This window comes from Podarcis vaucheri (genome assembly GCF_965113315.1).
Source record: "Podarcis vaucheri genome assembly, chromosome: 1".
Taxonomy (NCBI): Eukaryota; Metazoa; Chordata; class Lepidosauria; order Squamata; family Lacertidae; genus Podarcis; species Podarcis vaucheri.
The window spans coordinates 34,371,561-34,386,256 of record NC_138759.1 but is presented as its reverse complement, the minus strand read 5'-3'; the positions used below and the strand labels follow the sequence as shown (position 1 = coordinate 34,386,256).

The following is a 14,696-nucleotide window of genomic DNA, read 5'->3' as shown; positions in this document are numbered from 1 at the left end:
GTCTCTTAAATTCAGTAAAAAGTACGGTCTTTGTACAAAGTATGTTTTATCTGCTTGAACAAAGAATCCATTTCTAAAGTGTCTTCCATCTTCTCAGTTCACAAGCCATGAATCACACCAGATAAAGACCAGATAGCTACACCAGAGGGAACCGAATACTGGTGGGTTACTGAACACCAAAGTAAATCTGTGCCTGCCTTTTCCAAGCTGAATCACAAACAGTCCCCACCCTTCTATGATCCTTCTTCAAATAATCCCTTCATTTACGTGAGGTGCACTTCCTGAAAGTAACAAATACGCTTGACTCGTTGAGTTATCATCTCATTAGGACTTGTGAAGCTGCTAAATGGATTGGAATGCTCCCTTTAACAAAACTTCTTCTGCCTCTCCTGAAGTTTTCAGTTCTCTTGTTACTTCTGTGGCCTTTAAAGCAGGCACACAGATTGACCCATAAAATGTCTGCCTCATCCGAGCAATGGATTTTGGAAATACACTATATGCCGGGACTTTCAAGTTAGCTTGAAGATTCAGCAATGACAATAAGCCCAATTAATGATTGCAAGTCCTTTGAATTACTATCATGTACTGTATATATCTGAACATAATGTGTCATTTTGTTGAAAGAAAAGCTGCCTCATAGACATGAGTACAAAACCTTGAAAAAAGATAAAATAATTAAGGTTAAAGAATACATACAATGATTCTTAAGATGATTTTATGGTTATTGTGGTCTCCTTGCTCCTTTGTCGCTGCCAATTCTGTGACAAAGTAAACTCCAAAAAATTTAATCTTCATAACTAAACACCTACTCTTTTTAGAGTTATTCCTAAAGGAAGCATTTGGAATATGAAAGGTTTTGAAAAACTTGGTGTTCAGCTGATTGCAATGGAAATCATATCTAAGTAAGTGTACTTTGGATGATGGTTCTGTTCACCATATCTACATTTATAGTATTAAAATAGTTCATTTCAGATAAAAATCATAGACTAGTTCTATAGAATTACCTAATACTACAGCATCTAGCTTTCAAGTGTATTTTTCCAGCCCTGACATCAAAGCATATAAACTCAACTTTTCACATTAATTGAAAAAATGTAAGTGTGAAAATTTTCCATTCATATCTGCTCAGAATTAAGTATCATTCTATTTAATGAGCCATATTTTTCAGTAGACACATATATGCAGTAGACACATATAGGATAGCATTGTAAGTCAATCAAAGTTATTAATTCCTAAATTGACTTTAGTCTCCAGAACTAAATTTTCATGTGGATTACAGAAATTATCCAAGCAAAACTGTATGTAGTAAGCAGTCATTACTCATTCTGTAATTTGAAAAGAAAAGGCTCTCTGCTTCTAAAGAATTTAAGAATACCTTCTGCCATTGTTTATTTATTTTTGTGATGTTTCCAAATCGTATTGCAGATTATTGTACCTTGCAATATTATGTTGACAGTTCATTCCTGCTCATAACTAATTTGTAACTTTTAAAGTGACCTAGCAAAAACAAATTAACAAATGGAATGAATATGGTTTTTCATTTGCAAAACATATGCATTACATTAATTGGTATCTTTTCTATAAAAAAAGCATTCTGAAACAGAAAATTCCTCAGGTGTTTCTTTTCCCCCTTAATGTCTCCCATGCCATGTATGCTCTTTCTCCCCTTTGGTTTCATTTCCCATTTTCTCACTTTTCTATACCAAAAATTAATTTTTTGCTGCCACATTAAAAATACCCAATGGAAAGAAACAAAGCTTTCTTCTGGAATTCTGCAGCCTAACCGTTATTTTACCAAATGATTGAAAAGCAACCTAATCGTGATTGTACTCCTGGCCTGGTCCTGTTTTACTGAGGTCAGTGGAAGTTGGCCCCTTATGAAATAAAAAATTTCCCAGTGCAGTGTAAAAGGAAACCATGAGAAAATAGATAATGTTTTTCATGGCTAAACTAGACATTGTTAAAAGAGTTTAAATAGGAAAAGAAATGTTTTTGATGCAGTCTAGTCCAGTTCTTCTATACTTGTACCTAGGGCATTGCAGCTAATGATTTGAACTGTTTATCCACAAATTTATCTCAAATTTTCAGTCAGTACTCTCTAGTGGAAGAAGGTAGCTATCACTCACAGTCCATAACGATCTGCCTTATGTGTACAAAGTAGATATGCAGTGAGCATTTAGAAAGCTGTTGGAGACAATCTGAACATTTCCCAAAGATACAGCTAATTCATCTCAGCAAATGAATATAATCGGAAGTCAAGGCTGGCAAGAAAAGGAATGCAGAAAATGAATGAATGGACCCTTAGATTTAGAGCCATAAAGAAATCTAATCCTGGAGAGGCAGACAGCTTTGCTGTTAATTCTCTGTATTGACCACCTCTTTCCATATTTATTTATTTATTTGCAGGGCCTTGCTGAAAACCAGCGGCTGTTTCATTGCGTACCCAATAAAACACTGTGGTTATTCTGGGGCAGTTGGCGTACATTTTCACACCCTGCCTTCTGTACGTGTTTTGCACCTGGACACTTGATTCATTTTTTTCTCTCCCTCACCTGCAAATAAAGTGCATGTTTATAGAGCCATAGAGTTGTCTGTGGACATTCCTTGTCTCCTCTCTCTCTCTCTCTCTCTCTCTCTCTCTCTCTCTGTTTCAAAATAGCAACTTGTTCTTGGATCACTGGGGGTGGGGGGACATGAGCACAGAAGCTTCAGTTATTGAAAAGTTACCATATACCTGATCTGTTTGTTACCTCTGGAGTGCAGAGGTTAGTGAAAAGAACGCAAATCAATTTACTTCCAGAACGGGCTCTGTGTGTGTGTGTGTGTGTGTGTGTGTGTGTGTGTGTGTGTGTTTAAACCTTGGGCATGTTCACTATTTAACCAAATCTCCCCTGAACTTTAAATATTCTTTTCTCTCTCACACACATTTCATCGCTTTGTATAATTCAGGGCTAGACAAAATGTAACTTTTGAGTGGCCTGTGATCCATGAAAAACTTTTGCACATCCTGGGATGGTTTGACTGTGTATACATGTAAATATGTGGAAACCTGAATATTCAATCATTTATTATAAAAGTGAGCTTCTAATCCTCAAGATCAGGGGTAGGCAACCTAAGGCCCGGGGGCCAGATGCGGCCCAATCACCTTCTCAATCCGGCCCTCAGATGATCTGGGAATCAGTGTGTTTTTACATGAGTAGAATGTGTCCTTTTATTTAAAATGCACCTCTGGGTTATTTGTGGGGCATAGGAATTCTTTCATATTTTTTTCTTCAAAATATAGTCCGGCCCCTCACAAGGCCTGAGGGACGGTGGAACCGGCCCACGGCTGAAAAAGGTTGCTGACCCCCTGCTCAAGACCAAGCTAAAGTTCAAAACTGTACACCTCAATAAATAAATAAATAACAAAAAGGAGTGGGGGGGAGTCCTGAGCTTCCTTCCTCTTTTCAACTTTGTAATTTCTACGCATCATTTTCTTCACAAAGTTCTTAGTGAAAGGAAACATTTCATCTTAAAAATATGGGGAGGGGAGGGCCTTATGCCTACCAGCTGCTGTTTGGTAACTTTCCTTCCAGCATTATTTTCACGAGTGCTATATTAATCACATGCAATTAGAATATGGAAATTAGCAGTGACGCTTGAGCCCATAATATTTTTTTATAATATATGCCTCAATGGAAAATCATCCTTGTGATCCAACACATCATAAATACTACCCTAACAATAAAAAGAAAATGTCAGCATTTACTTGGCTTCTGAGCAGGACAAGTATAGGATTGCACAGTAAATGAGGGTAAAATGACATTCAGCTTTCCCACCAATTGATGTGGGTTCTGAATGCAGTTTGTAAATCGCTGGAGCAAACATAAGGAAAACTCTAGATAACCATAATGCAGGGAGCCATCGTATCCACAGTTTAAAAGAAGCTTGCTGAAAGACTGAGGCTGAGCAAACATTATTTTATATGCACTTGTCTCTATGTAGCAGAAAGGGAATCTGGAGACAATAAACTGGCCTAACTTCTTACAAAATAGTGTGCTCTGTTTTTGCAAGCCATTTTCATTATAGAGAACATTCTGCTAATCACGGAGAAGAATTCTACAGAAACTGATGGCATGCTTCTTTCTGAAATGCTCATTTCCTGAAAATGTTGTCAATGTGGTAACTTTCTTACATTCAGATACCCACAGTTTAGTTGCCATGTATAATCAGGAAGTGACATATATTATCAATTGGAAAAAAGCTTGAAGTTACGGTCATTCAAAATTTCTCTTTTCCTTTTTATAAAAGTGAGAACTATAAATTCCAAGTGAGAACTATAAATTCATTGCCAAGAGGAGACCATATGAATGATATCAATCTCCCCCACAAAAAAAGTACTAGATTCAGTTACATCTAAAAACAGAGGTTTCTAGTGTAGATATTAACAACACCAGTTCTAAAGTACAGTTATAATAGTGCTGATTCTAAAGTACAGTATCCCTGTTCCACCTGAATCATCACACACACTTCAAATTACAGTCTTTTCAAATAGCTTTTATAAACCTAACAGGCAGATAATTTTCCTCTTCAAACTACAAGTTGTGTAAAGTTGTTAGCTTCCTATCATCAATTACCTTACTTCCAGGTAAACATCCTTTAGGATAACACTGACTATTGTTCAGCCATTTTACATTCTTTTATCTAATTTTTTCAATGTGGTGCTTTCTCTCACTCTATCACCAGAATTCACATTTACCTGGTTTGCTGCCTTTCTTGTTTAAGGGAGATAAATAAAGGCTACAACTGCCTCTCACATGAACAAAACACTCTAATTTTTCTTGGAATGAGGACTGGAAGTGAAATAAAGTGTTGTGTTATGCACTGAACACAAGTATAAATGTGTGCATGCATGCAGTCTTTTGCCCACAAGCCTAAGAAGGGAGACAGAGAGAATCACATTTCTTAGAAAGTGTGAAATACATTGTGTTTCAGTCCGGAAATCCTTACATCAGCCAGTAAGCTGTGCATCAGCTCTGGTGCGTGAAACTGTCCCCTTCCAAAACACTAATTATCTACTGGGGCAAGAACGAAATTGGTCAGCCCAGTGCAATGCTACCAACAGATGATCAGTGCAATTAGAGATGTCAGCGGTGCACTTACGATGCAGGTATCCTATGTGGTGGATGTGAGAGGACCAGAAAGAATAACAGATCCAGGTGAGAAAAGGTCCAGCTGCCATCCATGGATTCCCTTGCAGTCGTGGTACAAGGGAATCAGTTTAAAGTGGGTGTCTATAATATTCCATGTGTTTCAACAATATAAATTCTTGTGCTCAGGAACTAACAACAAAAATGGGCTAACTTTTTTTGACAGTCTTGCATGCTTTCCATATGGAGTGTAAATAATATATCAATCTTCTAATTGCTACCCCAAAAAATGCCTTTTTGAAAGAAAAGCAAACAGAAATTCACCTGTCATGATAAAATGTGCAAGTGCATACTGTGCTTCATTTAGAAAGTTGCTTTAATTAGAATTGAGTATTTATAGTCACAGGGACGCGGGTGGCGCTGTGGGCTAAAGCCTCAGCGCCTAGGGCTTGCCGATCGAAAGGTCGCGGTTCGAATCCCTGCGGCGGGGTGCGCTCCCGCTGCTCGGTCCCAGCGCCTGCCCACCTAGCAGTTCGAAAGCACCCCCGGGGGCAAGTAGATAAATAGGTACCGCTTACCAGCGGGAAGGTAAACGGCGTTCCGTGTGCGGCTCTGGCTCGCCAGAGCAGCGTTGTCATGCTGGCCACGTGACCCGGAAGTGTCCCCGGACAGCGCTGGCCCCCGGCCTATAGATGTGAGATGGGCGTACAAACCCCACAGTCTGTCAAGACTGGCCCGTACGGGCAGGGGTACCTTTACCTTTACCTTTATTTATAGTCACAATATCCAACTCGTCTTAATTTTGCTGCTATTCATATTCCTGTTTTTAATATTTGAAATATTAACATTATGCAGTTTTGTATAAATAATAAATATGTTAAGCTATATTCTATCTAATATTCCCAAAGTATAGGCAACAAGATGCATTATAGAGAACAACTCTATTTGTAAGTGGTAATAAGTGTGAGCCTCCAAACATTTAAACAGGTAAGATTTTTATGAACAAAAACTATGAAGTATTTATTTTGCAGACATTCGTGATCGTTTGAACCCCAAACACACTGTATAGTTTTCTTTCTTTCACAATATATCAAATTACAAATTCATGGGAAAATATACAGGCAAGTAAGCGTGTTCAACTCAGTGAGACTTCTGATTAAGCATGCTGAGAATAAACTACATTTCAAACAAAGGAGTTCTTTTTGATAAATTAACCATTCCAGTAATGTGCTAAGTACAGTAAAAAGCAGGTGTTGAAACAATGTTTAAAGATTAAAAGATAACACATTTGTTTTGTTTGCAATGCTAATTTCATACATTACTATCCTTAGGATAAAAGAATTTTAATTATTTACCTTTACATGAGCTAACTTCAAAGTACAAACATTCTATATTTCTTACCTTAAGTATAGTTCATTTCCATTATTAACTTCCATTATCTATTATTTTGCTATTGGTCTACAATAACCTGCCCTGGTAAAAAGGTCTTTTTGAAAAGAGCAAAAAAGTGTATAGTTTTGTTTGAAAGGTCTACTGTCTGAATCACCCAGATGTTTCAATCAAGATAAATATTTCCTCATAGTAATACGAAAGCTAAAGATAATTTCCATACACATATTACATAATATTTATTCAACTGGACAGCACACATTCAGCAGGTTTTTGTTTAAGTTACCTTTTTCTTTTCCATTACCTTTTTCTAAGAAAAAAAGGTAAAAGGGTTGTACTGTCACCTAGTGGATAAAGGTAGTAGAAGTAATCTACCTAGTATTTTATTTCTGCAACTTACTACTCTTTGAGAAAGTCCAAAATATACTGCATGTCAAATTAATGTCTGTATAGAAGCAGTTAAACTGCAAGAGGAAATTTATGATGGCCAAACCACAGTGACTGCACTGCTGTTACATTAGCTGACAAGTTCAACTTGAATATACATTTCAGTTATTCATCCTTTATTGCAAAACATTAAAGAATGTATATTTCCTCTAGGGAATAACATGAAGTAAATATGCAGTATTAATAGTAGCTATTTTGTCCTAACCGCAATCTCCTTTATACCTGTCTGGGCAATAGCTTTCCTTTGCAAAGCTCCACTAGTTTACTCTGGGAAGAAATGACTGAATTGGAACTGATTCCCTGTCCCTTTCACTTCTGCCTTAAATGTATACTTAGTTATGATAGTGTGCAGAGTAATCTGTGACTGGGGATATATGAGGAAACTCAAACCTGTTTTAGGTTGCAATCCAAATCCCTAATTCATCACACTGGTAGTTGTGGGAGGTTTTGACAAGGTAAAGGTCTGCCTCAGCCCAGCCCAGAAAGCTCCACCAATCTCTGCCCATGAAGTAGTACTATAAGGAAAGATTAGCGGGACGCAGGTGGCGCTGTGGTCTAAAAACCACTGAGCCTCTTGGACTTGCCGATAGGAAGGTTGGCAGTTCGAATCCCCACGACGGGGTGAGCTCCCATTGATCTGTCCCAGCTCCTCCTAACCTAGCAATTTGAAAGCACGCCAGTGCAAGTAGATAAATAGGTATTGCTGTGGCTGGAAGGTAAATGGCGTTTCCATGCGCTCTCGTTTCCATCACAGTGTTTCGTTGCACCAGAAGCGGTTTATTCATGCTGGCCACATGACCCGGAAAGCTGTCTGTGGCCAAACGCTGGCTCCCTCGGCCTGAAAGCAAGATGAGCGCCACCCCATAGTCGCCTTTGACTGGACTTAACCATCCAGGGGTCCTTTACCTTTTACCTAGTACTATAAGGCTTCTCACCAACAGCAGCCCAGGGAAATCCCAAAAATGGGGTGTTCTGGGGACAAAAGGGACTGAGCTGGACCGGGTTTGGTTGGGTCCCAAGTTGGCGCCACTGCAGTCACTTGATGACTTTGCCCAATACTTACACCAACTGTAGAAAGCTTTGGCTTGTTCCCTGCCTTTCACCCTGGCATGAGGAACAGGGCTGCAGGTGTGGCGGTGTCTCTGCCCTTTGCCCAGCCAAAGTTTGGGCTGCTCTGCCAGTACCTTGGTTTCACCCTGGGTTTCACCCTGCCTGGGTTCCAGGCAGCCCATGACTTGATTACTTCTTGAAGGGGGCATGCAGAAAAATCCCTATGTAAATAGTTCTCACTTGTTAGATCTTTTTGATGGAGAGGGTCATAGGAGAGAGGCATTGTCAGTGTGTGAGCATTCACGCTGAACGCATATCAATCAACTTTTTCCTACTTGAAATTGGGAAAACTTACTTGAAGTCACTCGCAGGTGAGTCACGTCATCCAAAAACACACATTTTTGAGTGCCGTACAAGATCACAGCCCCCCCCCCAAGCAGGGTGAGAGAGTGTGAGATTTTGGCACCAGTGTTCCACCCAAATCTATAGTATGCAACACTAACAAATAATTAAATGATTCTGTTAGCTACAGTTTTGGGAGAGATAACTAAGCAGCTAAAAAGTTCCATCTCTCCCCGCTGCCCCACTAGTATGGGAGATGAGCTTCACATGTCCACGAACAAGAAAAAATTCCCTAGGATTTAAATTAGTATCAATAAACTAGAACAGAATAAACTATACTAGTTCCAGACTGACATATACTTTATGTCTCCGTTCCCTTGAAGTGAAGACAGAGGGAGGAGGAGAGAGACAGAAAGAGTCTTCCTTCCAAAATATATATCTATTCATTATTAATTATCCTATCCATACAATTTGTCCACTATACACAAGAGAATTTAACAGAGTTAGGTTACTTTGTAATATCTCAAATAGCTTGGTTGACTGGAAATAGCATATGTGCAATGAAAACTAATTTGTACTTGATAGTGGTGGTTAGCATTCCAGACTGCCAAGGTTAATGAGACCTAGAATGATCTTGGGGGATTAATGGTAGTAACACAATTGGAAGCTACAGCACCTGAGACAGCTGTGACTTAATGCACTGGACTTTATTTGAAGGGGGGAATGGAATTATGTGTAATTTTCATTCCTTCATAAGGATGTAGCTGATTTCTCAAGATGAAGACTACGGGAATCAGAGAAAGTCTGTAGTCATTCTCAACTGTGCTGAAAAGAAAATGAAGCACACACAGTAGTACTAAAGTTAAAATAAATAAATGGTGTCTGTTTTGAAGTGGCACTGAACCCATTCTACATGCGTGCAAACTGTTATGTTGTTCAACTGTATACTCCACACAAGTAATAGAAAACAGCAGAGTTGGAAGGGGGGCAGGTTCCCCAAAGAATAATTGGTGGGGAAAAAGAAGGATAACTGAAACTATGTGGGGAAAACGCAGTGGACTAATATGTTTATAAAGCTGATTGCAAAAAAACCTATTGTAACAAAAAACACAAAGTAAGTTGAATTCCATTCATATAAGCAACCATAGCAAAATCATAGCAAAGTCTTATAGCAAAATTCAAGCTTAAACTGAAGAAAGTAGGAAAAACCACTGGGCCGGTAAGATACAATCTAAACCAAATCCCTTATGAATACACAGTGGAAGTGAGGAACAGGTTTAAGGATTTAGATTTGCTGGACAGAGTGCCTGAAGAACTATGGGTGGAGGCTCGCAACATTATACAGGAGGCAGCAACGAAAACCATCCCAATGAAAAGGAAATGCAAGAAAGCAAAGTGGCTGTCCAATGAGGCCTTACAAATAGCGGGGGAGAGAAGGCAAGCAAAATGCGAGGGAGATAGTGAAAGATACAGGAAATTGAATGCAGATTTCCAAAGAAAAGCAAGGAGAGACAAGAAGACCTTCTTAAATGAGCAATGCAGTGTATCTGAAGAAGTGTGCATGCACACGAAAGCTCATACCAAGAACTAACTTAGTTGGTCTTTAAGGTGCTACTGGAAGGAATTTTTTTTATTTTGAGCAATGCAAAGAAATAGAGGAAAACAACAGAATGGGAAGAACCAGAGATCTGTTTAAGAAAATCGGAAATATGAAAGGAACATTTCGTACAAAGATTACCATAATAAAGGACAAAAGTGGTAAGGACCTAACAGAAGCAGAAGACATCAAGAAGAGGTGGCAAGAATACACAGAGGAATTATACCAGAAAGATATGGATGTCTTGTACACCCCAGGTAGTGTGGTTGCTGACCTTGAGCCAGACATCCTGGAGAGTGAAGTCAAATGGGCCTTAGAAAGCACTGCAAATAACAAGGCCAGTGGAAGTGATGGTATTCCAGATGAACTGTTTAAAATTTTAAAAGATGCTGCTGCTAAGGTGCTACACTCAACAGAATGGCACACTGCGAAGTTCCCTTGCGTAACCATTTTCCTTTTCTGAGGTTGTTGTTGATTTCTTCTTGTCTGATCTTGTGGGGTTTAGTGTCACTGGCTTTGGCCGCAATAAAACTTGAAACTTGAAAAGGACAGCATGGTTTTCATGAAGCAGAACTCTGTCCTGATACCAGTACCAAATTATTTTAGTTTCTTTTCTATTTTTATAGTTCTTTAGATATACCCTCTGTTTTAATACTGTTTAACTTTCCAAAATGTTTTATAGATTCTAAATGATTGTGCTCCACCCTACTTATGCTGGTCTATGACCGTAATAAAGATTTGATTTGATTTGGTGCTACACTCAATATGCCAGCAAGTTTGGAAAACTCAGCAGTGGCCAGAGGATTGGAGAAGATCAGTCTACATCCCAATCCCAAAGAAAGGCAGTGCCAAAGAATGCTCCAACTACCGCACAATGGCACTCATTTCACATGCTAGCAAGGTTATGCTTAAAATTCTACAAGGAAGACTCAAGCAGTATGTGGACCGAGAACTCCCAGAAGTGCAAGCTGGATTTAGAAGAGGCAGAGGAATCAGAGACCAAATTGCAAACATGCGCTGGATTATGGAGAAAGCTAGAGAGTCCCAGAAAGACATCTACTTCTGCTTCATTGACTATGCAAAAGCCTTTGAATGTGTCGACCACAGCAAACTATGGCAAGTTCTTAAAGAAATGGGAGTGCCTGATCACCTCATCTGTCTCCTGAGAAATCTCTATGTGGGACAAGAAGCTACAGTTAGAACTGGATATGGAAGAACTGATTGGTTCAAAATTGGGAAAGGAGTACGGCAAGGCTGTATATTGTCTCCCTGCTTATTTAACTTATATGCAGAATTCATCATGTGAAAGGCTGGGCTGGATGAATCCCAAGCCGGAATTAAGATTGCCGGAAGAAATATCAACAACCTCAGATATGCAGATGACACAACCTTGATGGCAGAAAGTGAGGAGGAATTAAAGAACCTTTTAATGAGGGTGAAAGAGGAGAGCACAAAATATGGTCTGAAGCTCAACATAAAAAAAACAAAGATCATGGCCACTGGGCCCATCACCTCCTGGCAAATAGAAGGGGAAGAAATGGAGGCAGTGAGAGATTTTACTTTCTTGGGCTCCATGATCACTGCAGATGGTGACAGCAGTCACAAAATTAAAAGGCGCCTGCTCCTTGGGAGAAAGGCGATGGCAAGCCTAGACAACATCTTAAAAAGCAGAGACATCACGTTGCCAAGAAAGGTCCGTATAGTAAAAGCCATGGTTTTCCCAGTAGTGATGTATGGAAGTGAGAGCTGGACCATAAAGAAGGCTGATCGCCGAAGAATTGATGCTTTTGAATTATGGTGCTGGAGGAGACTCTTGAGAGTCCCATGGACTGCAAGAAGATCAAACCTCTCCATTTTGAAGGAAATCAGCCCTGAGTGCTCACTGGAAGGACAGATCCTGAAGCTGAGGCTCCAATACTTTGTTCACCTCATGAGAAGAGAAGACTCCTTGGAAAAGACCCTGATGTTGGGAAAGATGGAGGGCACAAGGAGAAGGGGACGACAGAGGATGAGATGGTTGGATGGTGTTCTTGAAGCTTCCAGCATGAGTTTGATCAAACTGCGGGAGGAAGTGGAGGACAGAAGTGCCTGGCGTGCTCTGGTCCATGGGGTCACGAAGAGTCGGACACGACTAAACGACTAAACAAAAGCAATCATAGAGACACTGAATGTATTTCAGATAGAGCAATGAAACTGTAATCCCATGTATTTCAGATAGAGCAATGAAACTGTAATCCCATGAACTGATTTACCCTGGTTTTTCTGCTATCAACATATGTCATTTTGTATTAAGATACCAGGGAGTCTGGATATATGCATGGAAATGGGCATGCTTGTGTTTCTTCACTCTGCAATTCTATGATTCTCTGATTCTCATTGATACAACGATCTTTTGTAATCAACTTTATAAGCATATTAGCACATTGCATTATTATTATTTTTTGCCCACACAGTTGAAGGCATGATCACGGGCGTAGCAAGACAGGGCAGGGAGGGTCAGCTCCCCCCCCCATGATGTAAAGCAATAGAAATCTTAATTAACTGACCAATCACGGTGGTTCTGCACCCCAACAAAGTCCTGCCTCCCTTAACAAAAATCCTGGTTACACCCATGGGCATGATCATGGTAAACTAGCAGTAGCCTCTGCCCCAGAGACCAAATGTGACCTCCAGGTCATTCTCAGGACCAGGGCTCCTGAGGTTGGGTTTGGGCCCTGCTGGGGGAAAAAAATCCAAGCCCTCCAGCAAGGGCAGACCAGCTAAAAATCTTTACCAGGGATGTAAAATAAATGTGTGATCTCATTTTTATGCTAATAATAAACATGGCAACAACAAGTGAATAGTAAGAGAACCCACACAAGTGGCGCTGACAAAAAAAAACCCCACACATATACTGAGTAGAAGAATAAAAGCATTGCCACCCAACCCCACTTCATTCACCATGCCCCACTCCCCTTCTTTCCCTCTTTTTTCTTCCTATCCTAATACTGTATGCAACACTAATGTCTCACAACAAATGAAACTGATCTGTAGAAAATGCAACTTGAAAAAAGAGACAAGGCACGTATTTTTGTAAACTAAGATCTCTTTAATAAAAATATAACTGAAATAATAATAATAATAATAATAATAATAATAATAATAATAATAATAATAGGCAATATTCATACCTGTTGAGAATATATTTACGCAAAGGGCTCCCTGGGCTCCCTTCTAGATTTCTGGGCCCTGGTAATCTGAAAATGACTCTTTCCTGCCTGAATGGATAATTCAGAGGTCTGTGTGAGTGTGTGGAAATTAGTGTACTGTACAAGGTAAATATTTGCATTGGTTTCTCCACACACCTTTGTCTCTGGTGCCACCCACCATTAGCATGTGGCCTCCAGAAAGTTGCCCCAAAGTTTCCTCACCCCTGCAGAAAACCACTATATGCAATTGGGACCATTTAACAAAATTTATGCATCACTTGACTGTAATAAAGCTTCCAAGCAGTTTACAAGAAATATTAAAATTTTCAATAAAAACAAGTAATTAAAAAGATAATGAAAATCAACAGTGGATTAAAAAGAGTGTCTGGATAGGCTTGCCTAAAACAAAAACAGTTTAAGCAGGCACCAAAGAGTACAGCGAAGGCAACTACCTGATGCCAATCAGCAGGGAGTTCCAAGGCTGCCATGCAAAAACACCAGTTTATTACAAGGGCGGAACAAATATTATGTGCCACTTGTAACAGTGCCATTTCCACAGACTGAAGCAATTGAGTGGGGTCACAGAAGGTATTTAGTGATTGACTGCTCTTCTACCATGCCCTTCCTCCTTAAAACCTAATATAATTGTCACAAATTTAAAATTGCCCAGGGAAGAGTAACACAATGTGGCTGACAATAAACTCTTTCTGTGAAAATGAGCCCCCAACTACCACACATCTGGTGAAATAAATATGTTCTAAGTTGAGGCAATGTGGGAGACAACCAAATATCAATCAAGAGGGAGTTCCATAGTTGGGGGGCTGCCACTGTGAAGTCCCTGCCTTGTACCAGCGCCTCACGGACTTTGCGCCACAAGCAGGGCCTGCCTTCCAGATCTTAAGAAGGTATTTGTGGGAGGTACTCCTTCAAGGTATCAACACTTTGACTGAACCCAGTGTCTAATCCACTGTGTGCTAAAGTTTTCAATTATGCCCTGAGCCTCCTACATGAATCATGGGGTTGTTGCAATAATAATAAAAAAACTTATGTCAAAAAATAGCCAAGGTGGTCACCATCTCTACAGCCTTACTTACATATTTAGTGAAAGAAAATGAATGATAGTCAAAAGACTGTCTTCCTATTCCTAAAATATTCTGTAACAATGAAAAGAATGGATCTAGTCATAGTCAAGTCTGCCCACTCTATCCCACAGACAGCTCTTCTACACGCACAACCATAATTCAAACTACTGTAACAGGTTAGTGATGGAGGGCTAGACTTTTCTCTTCTTACTACATACCTAATGTGCAGTCAGGGTATCACAGTCTGGGCATAAGAGCTGAAGTCGGACTATGATAGATGTTTTTAATGCACTGTTGACACAGGCTGACTTGCCCAGTCAAGCTTTTAATACTTCATATATGTCTCTTCATGTTTCATTATATAACAGCTTATTTTACTCATCTCACCTCTGATGGGGCTGCCATTAAGGAAACTTGTTTCCGTAGCAACAGAAAACCAGAAGGGCTCTCCTGAGTCAAAGGTCAAATGGAG

The 14,696-nt window shown here is 39.7% G+C and overlaps 1 protein-coding gene and 1 long non-coding RNA gene across 4 annotated transcripts in view; both read right to left on the bottom strand.

Annotated features, from left to right (window-relative positions):
• The window catches only part of SLC25A21 (solute carrier family 25 member 21), a 291,585-nt gene that overhangs the window by 161,075 nt on the left and 115,814 nt on the right, over positions 1 to 14,696 (bottom strand). The gene's annotated exons all lie outside the window — the stretch shown is intronic.
• On the bottom strand, positions 9,046 to 14,692 carry LOC309527317. The gene is made up of 3 exons (XR_014217187.1): positions 14,612 to 14,692; positions 12,895 to 12,996; positions 9,046 to 9,182 (listed from the first exon to the last, which is right to left on the bottom strand). It is a non-coding gene; the product is annotated as an uncharacterized lncRNA (long non-coding RNA).